At 45.7% G+C, this 16479-nt stretch overlaps 1 long non-coding RNA gene across 1 annotated transcript; it reads right to left on the bottom strand.

Moving 5' to 3' along the window:
* Window positions 1-896: 896 nt before the first annotated feature.
* On the bottom strand, window positions 897-3160 carry LOC309645053. Its single transcript, XR_014254709.1, has 2 exons — window positions 1293-3160; window positions 897-1027 (listed from the first exon to the last, which is right to left on the bottom strand). It is a non-coding gene; the product is annotated as an uncharacterized lncRNA (long non-coding RNA).
* Between the last annotated feature and the right edge of the window lie 13319 nt (window positions 3161-16479).

Here is a 16479-nt window from a genome sequence, read left to right as displayed (position 1 = left end):
ATCGGGAGCCGAGGGTGCCGGGAGTTACAGTCCGGTTGCCCCGAGGCTCCCCGTTGCAGAGCATAGGGCAGCGGGAATGATGACTACAAACAACATGGCCTTCTTCCCCGGCCCGACCTCCTTCCCAGGCACTCACACGCCCTCCTGTCCACAACCCTCCGCGTGTGTGGTACCTGACGGGAGTCGCAGTCCATCTGCTGCCTTCCCGTTGCCATTTCTACTCGTCAGGAACAATGGAAAGGTGAAAAGGAACGAAGACTACAAGCAAGATGGCGGAAGAGGGGCGGACACCTGACTAGTAGTCGATCTTATGAGGTGCGATGGGAATAGTAGTTTCTTAGCCTTCTAGCGTTCCTTAAGAATGGCGGAACCAGGAGGATAAGGAGACTACCATAAAGATGGCAGGCTACCTAACCTCTCCCCGTCGCCTCATTCTACCACCTTGGACATCTCGCCCGCCTGTAATACCGAAATCCCCATCCCGTTGGCGCAGAGCCTGACGGGAGTTGCAGTCTTCCCTGCTCCCCTCTATTATCTTCGGTCGAGACAATGGAAGGGGAAAGGGGCGGGGGCTACCAGCGAAGATGGCAGCCGAAGAAAGGGGGGGGACGGCGACCTGGGATTTGTAGTCCATGCGCTAAGGCTACTCCCTGCGGAAACGGGGGAAAGGACTACAATAAGATGGCGGCCTATCACTCGCCCTCTGCGCCAGTGCCTGCTGGGGGACGTAGTCCCTTCCTTAGCTCTACAGAGAAAGGACGTGGGCTGTTGAAATATGCATCACGGCAGACACGCCAAATTGAGAGCGGACGGAAACAGAGGGTCTCTTTCCTTCTCTCCCCGCCACCCCCTTCTGAACGACCTGCCGGGAAATGTAGTCTCATGCCTTCACTCGCTAGTAGCGGGGGAGAATTTATGTCACCAGTGGGGATCAATGCGGGTGAGGGAGAAAGACGTCCGGGCGATCCTGGAATATATAATATCCGCCTCCCCGTGTGGCGAGGACTTCATCTTTCGGGGGAAGGCTCTTAAAGGAAAGCAACAGAAATCAGTGTTGTCGCGACAAGGGAGGCGTGGTTCTTGCCGAAAGTACCGTTACGCTGTTGTCCCTTGGAAAGCTTCGGCGCCTCACACCCGATGCTTGTTCCCCCAAACCTCAGAGAGTCGGTAGCTTCCAAGTCGTGAGAGCTCCAGGGGAAAGGCTCTGGAGTCATACAAAATCCCCGCCCCTTCTTGGGAAGTCACCAAACCTCGATTTTTCTCATCTGAAAAATGGGGATAACGATACCTACCTCGAAGCAGAGTTAGGAGTGTTAAGACAATGTTCACGAAAATGCCCAGCTCAGGGCCTGACACGGGGCACGTGTTGGTAGTTCCTTTTTCGAGGTCCCTTCCAGCCCAGCTGTTCTGGGATCCCAGGAATCCATCATGCCGCAAGGAGTTAGCTCCTGTGAGAAGAAAACCGTGGCAGGCAGTCTACCCCATCTTGAGCCGCACCCCCTCCTCCCCCACCGCTCCTCATCTGGGTCCTCCTGTGTCCAGTACCGAGTACTGCTCCCAGGGGGCGCCCATTCTCCATTTGACTGAGGTCTTACAAACTGACCATATTCCTCAACCTGAAGTTGTGGGCGCTGCAAATCGCCCAGCCAGTTTTGGAGGCACCTGCCCTCACCCAGACACCTCAGCTGCCAAAGCAAATGGGACTGCTTCCTACCTCCGTGCCTTCTTACCTGCCTTCTTGATCTTCCTCCTCTGCCTGGAAAACAACTCACTTTTGACCCCTGTGCTTCCCCCCTCTCTCCTGTGTTTGAGAGAAGAGGGTTAGAGGGCCCTGCGGAAGACTTGGTGGGTGTGGTTTTTCTGTCAGGAAAGTTAACACAGGCCAGTGTGATGTGAAGTCCTAAATTTGCAGGGACTGGCCTCAGGATGAACTGAGACTCCTTCTAGCTCACACTTTATCAGTTAGGAAGTCCTTGGCTCCCAGAAGATTATCTCCTCTGCGTCCTCACTGCTCTAGTTTGGGTTTGCATGATTGCCTCAGGGCTTTCTCTGGAGCCGGTCCCTCTGCCTGTTAGGCCCTTCCCCTCCACCCTTCCCACTGCTGCACCCAGTTAACTGTTCATCCTTCAGGTCTCTGTCCCAGTGAAGCCTTCATGTGTGTAATTCCCAGATGAGGTTCATTGGACTCTTCCCCTAGATTATAAGCTTTATGAAGAGCCCATCTCATATGTGCTTTCAGCATCTCATTTGATCCTCATAAGAATCCTATGAGGTAGAATCCCATTTTATAGATGAGGAAACTGGGAATGGATGTGTGATAGATAGAGCTAGGATTCAAACCCAAGACTCCAGAGCCCATCATCAGAGCAACTAACTACAGCATCCGCCAACTGATCAAATCCAGCCCCTTTGTGTGTTAAGTTTGGCAGAGCAACCACAAATTTCTCCTTTCACTTGAAATCCAGCAACACTGAGTCTGCATTCCTTGAACAAGAATCAGCTGGAGGGACTTCCCTGGTGGCTCAGTGGTTAAGAATCCACCTGCCAATGTAGGGCACACGGGTTCGAGCCCTGGTCCAGGAAGATCCCACATGCCGCAGAGCAACTAAGCCCGTGAGCCACAACTACTGAGCCTGCGCTCTAGAGTCCGCAAGCCACGACTACTGAGCCCACGTGCCACAACTACTGAAGCCCGTGCATGTAGAGCCCGTGCTCTGCAACAAAAGAAGCCACCACTTCAATGAAATGAAGAGTAGCTCCTGCTTGCCGCAAGTAGAGAAAGCCCGCACACAGCAACGAAAACCCAGTGCAGCCAAAAATAAAGAAATAAATAAATTTATTTTAAAAATAAAGAATCAGCTGGAGCTGAACAGTTGGCTGCCCATTTTGGATGAGACGTGTACTCACAAGATCAACACAGTCCCCATCCAGCTTGCTTCAGTCCTAACATGAGCACTATTGGCCCCACTTCATTAACTGAGACACGAACGTAAGCGTACTGAAGGTCAAGACCATTTTTTACACTGCGTAGAGCACCTCAGTGCCAGGCGCTGGGCCTGCACCCCCAGCTGGCTGGGTAGGGAGGTGGTTGAGTGAGACTGCATACAGAGATAGAGGAAAACTTTTACTTTTCACTTTATAATTTACTCTGCAGTTTGACATTTTTTTTTTTTTTTGCAGTTTGACATTTTTACCATGAGCAGATATTATTTATATATACTTAAAACATGAGTTGAAAATACTATAATCCAGCCATGTTGACATTAAAATATGATGACTTCAGACCTTCTCAGACATAAACAAACTCAAGGTATATAGCACCCAAGAGCCCCTTTTCATTTGTACAAAAATAAGGTTTGTCTTCTTTTTTTTTTTAATTAATTAATTTATTTATTTATCTATTTTTGGCAGTGTTGGGTCTTCGTTGCTGCTCACGGGCTTTCTCTAGTTGCGGCGAGCGGGAGCTACTCTTCATTTCATTGAAGCGGTGGCTTCTCTTGCTGTGGAGCACTGGCTCCAGGCGTGTGGGCTTCAGTAGTTGTGGCACGCGGGCTCAGTAGTTGTGGCTCGCGGGCTCTAGAGCGCAGGCTCAGTAGTTGTGGCGTACGGGCTTAGTTGCTCTGCGGCATGTGGGATCTTCCCGGACCAGGGATCGAACCCGTGTCCCCTTCATTGGCAGGCAGATTCTTAACCACTGCACCACCAGGGAAGCCCTAAATATATATTTTAAAGAATGTAAGTGGCAGACTTGACATTTCTCCAAAAAAGATATACAAATGGCCAGTAGCACATGACAAGATGTTCAACATCATTAGTCATTTGGGAAATGCAGAACAAAACCACAATGAAATACCACTTCACACCCCTTAGGATGGCTATTATTTAAAAACAAACAGGGACTTCCCTGGCGGTCCAGTGGTTAAGACTGGGGCACAGTTCGATACCTGGTCAGGGAACTAAGATCCCGCATTCCACGCGGCATAGCCGAAAAAAAAATAATAAAAATAAAAACAAACAGAAAATAAGTGTTGATAAAGACAGGGAGAAATTAGAATCCTGTGCATTGCTGATGGAAATGTAAAATAGTCCAGCCACTGTGGATGACAGTATGGTGGGCCCTCAAAAAATTAAACATTAATTTAATGTGTAGTTAATGTTTAATTCATTAATTAATCAAACATTGAATTACTGGGGACTTCCCCGGTGGTCTAATGGTTAAGACTCTGCGTTCCCAATACAGGGGGCATGGGTTTGATCCCTGGTTGGGGAACTAAGATCCCACATGCCAAAAAAAATAAATAGAATTACTATATAGTCTAGCAATTCCACTTCTGGGAATTGAAAGCAGAGACTTAAACAGATATTTGTACACCCAGATTCACAGCAGCATATTCACAATAGCTAAAAGGTAGAAGCAAACTTAAATGTCCATTGATGAATGAATGGATAAATAAAATGTGGCATATATGAATATCACAAGGGGATATCATTCAACCTTAATAAGGAATAAATTCTAATACATGCTACAACGTGGATGAATCTTGAAAACAGTATGCTAAGTGAAGCAAACCAGACACTAAAGGACAAATACTGTATGATTCCACTGATATGCGGTCCCTAGAATAGCCAAATTCATAGAGACAGAAAGTGGAATGATGTTTACCAGGGCCCAGGGGAGGGGGAATGGGGAGTTAGTGTTTAATCGGTACAGAGTTTCAATTTGGGAAGTTGAAAAAGTTCTGGAGATTGATAGTGGTGATGATTGCATAACATTGTGAATGTACTTAATGCCACTGAACTGTGCACTTAAAAATGGTTAAAATGGGGCTTCCCTGGTGGCGCAGTGGTTGAGAGTCCGCCTGCCAATGCAGGGGACACGGGTTCGAGCCCTGGTCTGGGAAGATCCCACATGCCGCGGAGCAACTAGGCCCATGAGCCACAACTACTGAGCCTGCGCATCTGGAGCCTGTGCCCCGCAACAAGAGAGGCCACGACAGTGAAAGGCCCGCGCACCGCGATGAAGAGTGGCCCCCGCTTGCCGCAACTGGAGAAAGCCCTCGCACAGAGACGAAGACCCAACATAGTCAAATAAATAAATAAATAAATATTACATTTAAAAAAAAAAAAAAAAACACTTTATTTTAAAAAAAAAAATGGTTAAAATGGTAAATTTTGTGTTATGTATATTTACCACAACAAACCACTGTACTGTAAGGGGCGGAGAGAAGAATGTAACTGCAACAGGTTTTCTAGTTTAGAATGGATATAGAAGATACGGGTTTTATTTATGCAATGAACTCAAAATAGTACCTAGAAATTTTTAAAATTTATATTCCAGTAACTTTCCACTTTCTTTTTTTAATTTTTTTTAAGCAAAGTTGAAGGAGAAGGGAGCCCTTGTGCATTAATGCCCGCATCTGAGAACCGAAACCGGCTAGTATTTCAATGTCTCAGTAATTTCTCTCTTTTTTAAATTAAATTTATTTGCTTATTTTGGCTGCGTTTGGTCTTCGTTGCTGCGCGCGGGCTTTCTCTAGTTGTGGCGAGTGGGGTCTACTCTTCGTTGCGATGCGCAGGCTTCTCATTGTGGTGGCGTCTCTTCTTGCAGCGCACGGGATCTAGGCACTCGGGCTTCAGTAGTGGTTCACGGGCTCTAGAGCGCAGGCTCAGTAGTTGTGGCTCCCCCGCTTAGTTGCTCCGGGGCATGTGGCATCTTCCCCGACCAGGGCTCGGGCCGTGTCTCCTGCATTGGCAGGCGGATTCTTAACCACTGCGCCACCAGGGAAGCCCTCCACTTTCTTATAAAGATAGAATATATAGATATAATTGTGGTTTAAAAACAAACAACTGGTATGGAATGATTATGAGCAACATTGCAAAATTAAAAAAGCAAGATGCAGAACAGTGTGTGTGTTTTGCTACTGTTTGTTTTAAAAAAGCAAACGCCAAACATACATATTTCATGACATATACATAAAATGTCCTGAAAGTATTCAGAAGAAGCAAGTATCCATGGTTCCCTCCTGGGAGGGGAACTGGGAGGCTGGGGAGCAGAGGTGGGAGGAAACCCTTTCACTGAACAGATGCCTTTTTGGCCCTTTTGAATATTGAACCAGACAAATGACTGCACTACCTTTGCAAAAAATTGCACACAATTATTAAAAAATGATGCTAAAAGCTTTCTGGAAAATTCTGATATGCACATCTGCTTGGTTGAGGCCCACTACCACTAGATGGAATAAATGGGTATTAAGCACCGCTTGTGTGCCATGCCCCATGCTAGGCAGCTATGATGCAAAATCCCTGATCTAATCCAGAATGAGGAGGGAGCCTCAGGCCTTTGTTCATTTAGAGATGAGGGTTTGAGATTTAGTCTCCTCATAATCTAGGATCTGTAAGGCTGTGGCCTCCTGCACAATACTGCATTCTTCCAAAGCTCCGTGGAGAGACCTGAATCCTCGTGTAATACTTCCACCAGCTGCTACTAGGCCTCCTGCCTTCATTCCCTTTCTGAAATGGGTCCAGCTTCACCACCCCTCTAGGCGCAAGCCAGGCCCTAAATTCCAGCCAGTCCTACACAGATATTAGGAACCCCTGAGGGCTTAGATTTCTGCTGCCCAAAGCTCTCTCTTCCACTAGATTGACCTGAATTCCACTTGCTTTGATTAAGCAAGGGTCAGGGGTCAGCTGTCTCCCATGCTTGATTCTATCCTCCCTCCCTCCCTCCCTTCCTTCCTTTTCTTTCTTTTTCATATTTATGGTTCTCTTTCCCCATCTGAAATGGTTTTTTTCCCTCTTGTTATTGTCTTTTCTAATCATTAAAATACAGTCAATCTGCAACAACTTTAGAATTTGTATATTCTTTTAACTTTCTTTTTTTAAATATTTATTTATTTATTTAGGCTGAACCAGGTCTTAGTTTCAACACGCGGATTCCTTAGGTGCGGCATGCATGCGGGATCTAGTTCCCCCACCAGGATCGAACCCGGGCCCCCTGTGTTGGGAGCACGGAGTCTTACCCACTGGACCACCAGGGAAGTCCCTCAACTTTCAATGTATGATTTTTTAGCTTCAATTCGCTCTTTTAACTATTATGGAAAATTTCAAACACATATAAAAGTAGAAAAGTATAATGAACCCTCATATCCTTCTAAACATAACACACTTCCAACATTTGTTACATGTGACAAATCTAGTTTCACCTATACATCCATTCCTCCCATCTTCCCCTCCCCCATTATATTATTTTAAAGCAAATCCCAGACTTCATAACATTTCTTTTTTTTTAATTAATTAATTTATTTATTTATTTATTTTTGGCCGCTTTGGGTCTTTGTTGCTGCGCGCCGGCTTTCTCTAGTTGCGACGAGCGGGAGCTACTCTTTGTTGCGGTGCGCAGGCTTCTCATTGTGGTGGCTTCTCTTGTTGCAGAGCACAGGCTCTAGGCGCGCGGGCTTCAGTAGTTGTGGCATGTGGGCTCAGTAGTTGTGGCTCATGAGCTCTAGAGCGCAGGCTCAGTAGTTGTGGCGTACGGGCTTAGTTGCTCCGCGGCATGTTGTATCTTCCCGGACCAGGGCTCGAACCCGTGTCCCCTGCATTGGCAGGCAGATTCTTTTTGTTTTCAACATCTTTATTGGAGTATAATTGCTTTACAATGGTGTGTTTGTTTCTGCTTTATAACAAAGTGAATCAGCTACACATATACATATATCCTCATATCTCCTCCCTCTTGCGTCTCCCTCCCACCCTCCCTATCCCACCCCTCTAGGTGGTCACAAAGCACCGAGCTGATCTCCCTGTGTTATGCGGCTGCTTCCCACTAGCTATCTATTTTGCATTTGGTAGTGTATATATGTCCATGCCACTCTCTCACTTCGTCCCAGCTTACCCTTCCCCCTCCCCGTGTCCTCAAGTCCATTCTCTACTTCTGCGTCTTTATTCCTGTCCTGCCCCTAAGTTCTTCAGAACCTTTTTTTTTTTTTTAATTCCATATATATGTGTTAGCATACAGTATTTGTTTTTGGCAGGCGGATTCTTAACCACTGCGCCACCAAAGAAGTCCATAACATTTCATTTGTAATATTCTTTAGGCTTTATCTAAGATATAAGGAATGTTTTTTTAAAACATAACCACAGGTATTTGTCACATCTAAATAAATAATGGTAATTCCTTAGTATCATCCAATACATAGTCCATGTTCAAATTTCCTGGATTATCTCATAAATGTCTCTACAGTTGGTTTATTGAAATCAGAACCCAACCCATGTCCACACATCACATTTGGTTGTTGAAGTAGGCAGCTTCTGACATGGCTCCAAATGATCCCTGCCTCCTAGTATTCCCCTCCCCTTGGTGTAGTCTGGACCTAGTGACTTGCTTCTATAATGAACAGAATCAGTAAAAGTGATGGGATGTCATTTCCAAGATAGGCTATGAAAGACTGTCACTTCCATCTTCTGAGCCCTCTCTCTGGATCTTCTCAGCTTCGTTAATAAAGCAAGATGCCACGTTGTGAACTGCCCCATGGAGAGATCCACATGGCCAGGAACTGGGAATTCCCTGGTGGTCCAGTGGTTAGGACTTGGTGCTTTCACTGCTGGGGCCTGGGTTCCATCCCTGGTCGGGGAACTAAGATCCCACAAGCCACGGGGCCAAAAAAAAAAAAAAAACATGGCAAGGAACTGAGAGCAGCCTCCAGCTAACAGCCAGGGGAGGGAAGGACGAGGCCCTGAGACCAACAATCCTCAGGGAACTGAATCCTGCCAATGCCACGTGAGTGAACTTGGAAGCAGATTCTCCTGCCCCTTGAGATGACTGCAGCCCTGACCTTGATTGCAGCCTGTGAGAGCCTCTCAACCCAGACCCCTGACCCACAGAAACTGAAATCATAAACGTTGTTATTTTAAACTGCTAGTTTGGGGCGTAAGTTGTTACACAGCAATGATAACTAATCCTGTTGTTTTGGCTCCAGAATCTCTTAATCTACAACAGTCCCCTGACCTCTTGTGTATCTCTCTCACCAGGGTTGGTTCTGTATAGAAGACAGAGGTGTGTGTATTATTCAGTGTCCCTCAAAGCAGGACCCAGAATCCCCTTGGAGATGGGGTGCGGGTGGCCCCCATACTAAAAATGCAAATGCCCGGGCTCCTTGGGATCTATTGAACGTCTGGGTGGGGACCAGGAATCTGTATTTGTAAGAGTATCCCAGGGGATTTTTTTTTCCACTGAAGTCTAGAAACACATAGACTCAGTTTGGAGACTTGGCCTTACATCTAGCTGTGGGGCACTGTGTGATCTCACCTCTCTGAACCACAGTTTTCTCATCTGTAAGGTATGATTCTCATAGCATTTACTTTGTAGGATGTTGTGCCTAGCTGCTCCCTTTCCCACTCTCTTTTTTTTTTAATATTTATGTATTTATTTATTTAGGCTGCCCCAGGTCTTTTTTTTTTTTTAATACATAAGCTTCTTTAAAATTTTTATTTATTTTATTTATTTATTTTTGGCCGTGTTGGGTCTTCGTTGCTGCGCGCGGGCTTTCTCTAGTTGCGGCGAGCGGGGGTTACCCTTTGTTGCAGTGCGTGGGCTTCTCATTGTAGCGGTTTCTCTTGTTGCGGAGTATGAGCTCGGACTTCAGTAGTTGTGGCACACGGGCTCAGTAGTTGTGGCTCACGGGCTCTAGAGCGCAGGCTCAGTAGTTGCGGCGCACGGGCCTAGTTGCTCCACGGCATGTGGGATCTGCCCGGACCAGGGCTCAAACCCGTGACCCCTGCATTGGCAGGTGGATTCTTAACCACTGCGCCACCAGGGAAGCCCTGCGCCAGTCTTAGTTGCAGTCCGTGGAATCTTCATTGTGGCCTGTGGGATTTTTTTTTTTCTTAGTTGTGGCATGGGAACTCTTAGTTGCAGCATGCATGCAGGATCTAGTTCCCCAACCAGGGATCAAACCCGGGCCCCCTGCACTGAGAGCGTGGAGTCTTACCCACTGGACCACCAGGGAAGTCCCTCCCACTCTCTTGATTCATGGATTCTCTCTCTCTTTTGTGAGAGAGAAAGGGAGTGAGTAGGCTGTAGGTGGAGTGAGGGGGAATTGGGCCTAGGGATGGACCCACACGTACCCTCACACACATTCAATGTTACTGAGAAGCACGTACACCTCAAGTCCTTGAACGGGAGGACCAACTTGGTTTTTCAGTTTGCCAAACAGAAGTTTCTTCTGCGTGACAATTTTCATACATCTAAGACAACAAACGACGTTTATGGGACAGTCAGCTCAACTGCATATGAAATGTTGAAGACTTAAGAAATTCTAAGGAGTCTGAAATGTTAAACGCCCTTTTATCTCACTCTGTGCTGCAAACTGTCTGGATTCTTTCTGCAAATTGTTACTGAGTCTATGTAATTCAATTGCTCTTCATTTTTGTGCCATATATTTCACATGGCCCCTGTGTTAGTTTATCTATTGCTTCCTAAATTTAGTGGCTTAAAACAATAACAGTCATTTATGATCTCTCATGGTTTCTGTGTATCAGGAATTCAGTCAGGCATCAGTAGAGATGGCTTGCCTCTGCTCTACCATGTTTGGGGGTGTCAACTATAAGACTTGAAAGCTGGGGCCGGGGTTGGAGGGACTTGGAATCATCTGAACGCTCATTCACTCATATGTGTGACTATGGATGAGGGCTGAGCTTGGGGCTGACAGCCAGAACACCTACCACACGGTCTCTTATGTCACCTGGGCTTCCTCACAACATGGTACCTAGGTTCCAAGGGCAAGTGTCTAGAGAGACACTTCTTATGCCCTAGCCTCAGAAGTCACACAAGATCACTTCTGTCACATTCTAGTTGTTACTAGCAAGTCACTAGAACCAGCCTGCATTCAAGGGAAGGGGAATCAGCCTGCTCCCTTTGAAGGGAGGCACATCAAAAAATGTGGGCACATATTTTAAAATCATCATGATACTAATGAAATATCAGTGGAAGCATGACATATTCGTGGTCTGTATTGTGAGAGAGTGCACGTGAGTAACCAAGAGCAATATTTGGGTACACTTACGGTAAAAAAAAAAAACAACTAGAGATGTACTTATATTTATCAACATTTTACTTTTCACTTAATGTATGTTTTGTTTTGTGACTTTCTTTAGAAGACTTTCTCTTAGCCCCAGCTTTTAAAGTATTTTCCTATATTTTTGTTTAGTAAGTTTAGAGATCTCTTTCACATTTGTCCTTAATCTATAATTTATTTATTTTTTATTGAAATATAGTTGATTTACAACATTGTGTTAGTTTCAGTTGTACAGCAAAGTGATTCAGTTATACATATATTTTCTTCAGATTCTTTTCCATTATACTTATTATAACATATTGAATATAGTTCCCTGTGCTATATAGTGATATGATAATTTATTTTTTTTAATGGTGTTAGAAAGGGATCTGCCTTGGGTCAGATTCCTGAGAAACAGAGCCCAAGATGGGGATTCTTTTTTTTTTTAACTCAATAAATTTGATGTGTAACATTGTATAAGTTTAATGTATACTTACTTTGACACATTTTATATTGTAATATGATTGTCAATGTAGTGATATCTATCACATTATATAATTATAGTAAAATATTATTGTCTATATTCATTATACTGTGCATTAGATCTCTGTGACTTATTTACTACTCATTACAAGTTTGTACCTTTAAACACTGTCACTCTTATCCCCTCCGCCCCATCCTCTGGTAAAGACCATTTTATTCTCTGGTTTTTTACAGGTTTAACTTTCGTAAATTACACATATAAGAGACATCATACAGTCCTTGTCTTTCTCTGTCTGACTTATCTCACTTAACATATGTGCTTAAGGTTCATCCATATCCTCCTTTCTCACCACTGAATAATATTTCATTCTGTATATGTACTACATCTATTGATGGGCTCTTGGGTTGTTTCCATATCTTGGCTATTGTGAATAATGTTGTGATAAACATGGAAGCGCATATATCTCGTTGAAATCCTATATTTATTTCCTTTGGGTATACACCCAGAAGTGGAATTGCTGGATGGTAAGGTAGATCTACTTTTAATTTTTTGAGGAACCTCCATATTGTTTTCCATAGTAGTTGGACTTATTTACACTCCCACAAACAATGTATAAGGGTTTACTTTTCACCACATTCTCGCCAGAACCTGTTGTCTCTTGTCTTCTTCATGAGAGACTTTCTAACAGGTGTGAGGTGGTAGCTCATTGTGGTTTTGATTTGCATTTCCCTGATGATTAGTGATGTTAAGCATCTTTTCATGTGCCTGTTGGCCATTTTGATGTCCTGATGTCCTCTTTGGAATAATGTCTGTTCAGTTCCTCTGTCCACTTTTTAATTGGAATTTTTGGGGTTTTGTTATTTTTTTCCTTTTTTGTTATCTTTTTTTCTTTATTTTCATTGTTGTTTGTTTGGTTCTTGTCTTTTAGTTTTTTTGTTATTAAGCTGACAGCTCTTTATATATTTTGGATATTAACCCCTTATTGAGGGACTTCCCTGGTGGTTTAGTGGGTAAGACTCTGCGCTCCCAATGCAGGGGGCCCAGGTTTGATCCCTGGTTGGGGTACTAGATCCCGCATGCATGCCACAACTAAGAAGTCCACATGCCACAACTAAAGATCCCATGTGCCCAACTAAGACCTTGTGCAGCCAGAAAAAAAACACCAACACTTATTGGAATATGGTTTGCAAAATTGTTCTCCCATTCTATAGGTTGTCTTTTAATTTTGTTAATTGTTTTTTTGCTGTGTAGAAGCTTTTGAGTTTAATGTAGTCCAAGATGGAAATTCTTGACCAAGTGACTGGGGAAGTATTCTCAGAAGGAGAATGGGGTCATCAGAACAGGGCAGTGACGAAAAGCTGAGCAAGAATGTGGTCTCACCTGGTGACTAGCTTTGGATAGAGAAAGTTCTGGAGCCCAAATTGTATCACCAAGTTAGTTTCACCTGGAGGCAAGGGATCTACCTTTTTATCAATCTGGTGCTAGTCTGTCACTGGCCAAGTTTTTCCAGGAGGAGAGGTGCTGGGCAATTCTCCGGAGGTGGGGCAGGCGGGGGGATGGGTGTACAGTTGGTAAAGGGACCTGGGTGGGGCACCAACAGTATGCACTACAGTTCACCTTTGCACTGTTCAAATCTACTTGCTTCTCCCATTAAGTTCTCTCCATCCACGTGCAGCTTCCCCAGGATTCTGATTGATCATAATTTCTGGGTAAACTTAGAAAAGGAGGATTAGCTCCTGAGACTTAACTGATGTTTATCACCTCTTTCCTCTGCCATCCACTCATTCTAGCCCTTCCCTTCCCTTCTGCTTCTGGCTTCAGCTAGTATTTCTGCTGGTTTTGACAGTTTGCCTGGTGGGTTGACCCTGGCCCTCACCCCTGAAGGGTCTGAGTCCCTAGTTAGCATGCCCTATGAGCCCATGGTGATGGTACTTGCCCACTTACAAATAAAACTCAGCATGGAGATCTGGAGATGTCTCAATGGATCACCTGAATGCTAAACATATTTCTGTCACCCCCATTACACAGAGGTGGTCCTGCTTCCTGGTGATGACCATGGTCTATTACCCCTGCCCGTAAGCATGTCCTTTCTTTGCCTGCTGGTCTATTGGCAGAAGGAGACCAAAGTGACCAGGAGTTGGGTGTAGCTCAAAATTTAATGGGACTCTTGCCATGTCCCCTGGTAGAAATGTCCATCCCCAATCTGGAAATTAGGATCTCTAGACCCACAGGGCCTAAAGTTGGGGGGTTGCAAGCACAAATTCCCCAAGGAGGTCACTGGGAGCAATACTAAGTGGGGCCACTCTTTCTTCTACTCCTTAATTCCCAGGTTCATGTACCTATGTTCTGGGTCACAGCACCATAAAATAGCCATTGTTTTAAGGTGTACACCTTATTCCAAAGGATGGTACTGTATCCTCTCCACGCTGGCATCTCAGCTGGGCCTTCCAGAAGTGGTTTCATCATCCTAAGAGGCCATCAGCTTCTGGATAGTGCAGCGAATGGCAGTGTGTCCACCACCGTGCTTCCATTGCTGTCATGTGGGTGCCTCCATCCCAGGGAGAAGGAGGCAGCTGTGAGTCATTCGCAGCCAATACTCTCACCAGCTGGAGATGGGTACACTGCCAGTAAAGGGGATTTGGGTGGAACACCAGCTGCGTTCACTGCATGATCTAATTTAAACTTTTCCATATAGTTTTCCAATGGCTCCAATATCTTTTATTATTATTATTATTATTATTGGCTGTGCCATGTGACTTGCAGAATCTTAGTTCCCCGACCAGGGATGGAACCTGGGCACGGCAGTGAAAGCACTGAGTCCTAACCACTGGACCACCAGGGAATTCCCTCTTTTATCTTAATAGTTTATCCTTATCCTCCCTCATATGAAGTGTTCCTTTTATCACATCCAAAATTCCTATGTATACATGGGTCTACTCCTAGTCTTTCTATTCTTTTCCATTGACCTACTTGTCCAGTTCTGCATCTCTGACATGCAGTGTTTAGTGTAGTTTTAGGGTCGTTTTTGCTATTTGGTAGGGTCTACTCATCTGATTAGAGTCTGTTCATATGTCACTTCTTCGGGAAGTTTGGGTTACACAATGGGAATTCAGTATGTGACTGTGAATGGAGGACAGCCTTGCTGGCTCTTTTTCACTTTCATTTCATTTCATTTCATGCTGTGCCACAGGGCTTGAGGGATCTCAGTTCCCTGACCAGGGACAGGGATTGAACCAGGCCACAGTAATGAAAGCCCAGAATCCCAACCACTAGGCCACCAGGGGACTCCCACTTTCTCCCAGTTTTAAAGCCAACACCTCAATCTCCCATCTGTGCTCTTCCTCTTCCTCTGGGCCTCCTCATCAGGCCCAGGGATGCTCAGGAAGCAGAGGCAAAGCGTGGGTGGATTCCAGAAGGTGCCAAGGACCAAGAGGAGACTAGGTTAAGACATAGACACAAAGCACTGCTGGCTCTGTGCCTCCCATTTGGTCACCATGGTGTCCAACCATGTGTCCTCTGAATGCGGACAGATGGTGGTGCAGATACTGGGCTATGGGATGATAAGAACCAGCTCAGACATTGGGGCCAGTCCCCTCGGGTCTTAGTTGTGGTGCACGGGCTCTAGAGCGCGAGTGCTCAGTAGTTGCGGCACACGGGCTTAGTTGCCCCAGCACGTGGGACCTTAGTTCCCTGACCAGGGATCGAACCTGAGTCCCCTGCATTGGAAGGCGGATTCTTAACCACTGGACCACCAGGGAAGTCCCCGTTCTGTGTGATCTTGACAAGAACCTCTCTGAACCTCATCTGTAAAAGTGGGAATAATAACCATAAAACTTACTTCCCAGGGTCATTACAAAGATTAAATGAGATCATGTCTATTTATAAAGTGACTGGTAACATAATAGAGGCTAAAAAATATGATTCTTGTCTTTTCCCTGAATTTCATCTGCAAAATGGGGATGACAGCACCTCGTCAGTTTCCTGAGGGGAACCCAGGGGGACAAAGGCTGTGGAAAGGGTTCATAGACTGGGTTCTGGAGCCTGTGTTCAAACCCTAGCCATGCGTCCTACTAGCTGTGTGACCCTGAGCTAATCACTTAACCTTACTGTGCCTCAATTTCCTCATCTGTGAAATGGGGAAACAGTACTATCCATTCCATGGGGTTTTATAAAGGAAAGAATTATTATACAGAAAAAGCTTACAACATCGCCAGGCCCTTAGTCAGTGCTCAAGAAATGTTAGTGATGATGATGAAGACAACTGAGCTGCAAGGCTGTACATTCCAAGAGGGCAGGATGCCCCTCGGTCTTGTGCATTCCCATCCCAGTCTCTGGAACAGTACCGCAAAGGCTCATGGAATCAATGAATGGAGTAGGCTGTGCTGCTCGTCCTGATGGTCCCCGCGTTGGGACCATGTGCCCTCAACTGCCCAGCTGGCCCGCCACCCCATCAAGACAAGGCACTGACATGGCATTCCCAGAGATCAGGTGCAGATCAGACTCCTTGGCCTGGCTTTGCAGAGCCCCCAGCTGGAACCAGTATGCTACTGCCTTCCTTCACCCATCACTCATGGAGGTGTCTTCCTTGCGGGTGGCCTGGTGCTGGGGTTGTGGAGATGACCCCACCTCCTGTCATGTGGAGAGAGAAATGAGGAGACTGAGAATGACAATGCAGGATGGTCAGTAAGTGGACGGGGGGGAGCTTGCGGTCAGTGGGAGCTCTGAAGGGGCAGAGGAGACAGCGAAAGCTTCCCAGAGGAGGTGAAACCCAAGTTGAAGGTTAAAATATGAGAAGGATTGTGTCAGGTGAAGGAGGAGTACTTTCTACACAGGGGGAATGACAGGAGGGGCTGGTGCTGAGCAGGCGTGAGAAGTAGGACACGCGGCTGGCATAGAAAGTGGGGAAAAGCAAGAAGTGAGGTGCAAGTCTGCACAGGGAGTGGGGGA

Source organism: Balaenoptera physalus (genome assembly GCF_965194825.1).
Source record: "Balaenoptera physalus genome assembly, chromosome: 16".
NCBI classification, from domain to species: Eukaryota; Metazoa; Chordata; class Mammalia; order Artiodactyla; family Balaenopteridae; genus Balaenoptera; species Balaenoptera physalus.
Note: the sequence above shows the minus strand (reverse complement) of the source record. Positions and strands in the feature narration are given on the sequence as shown.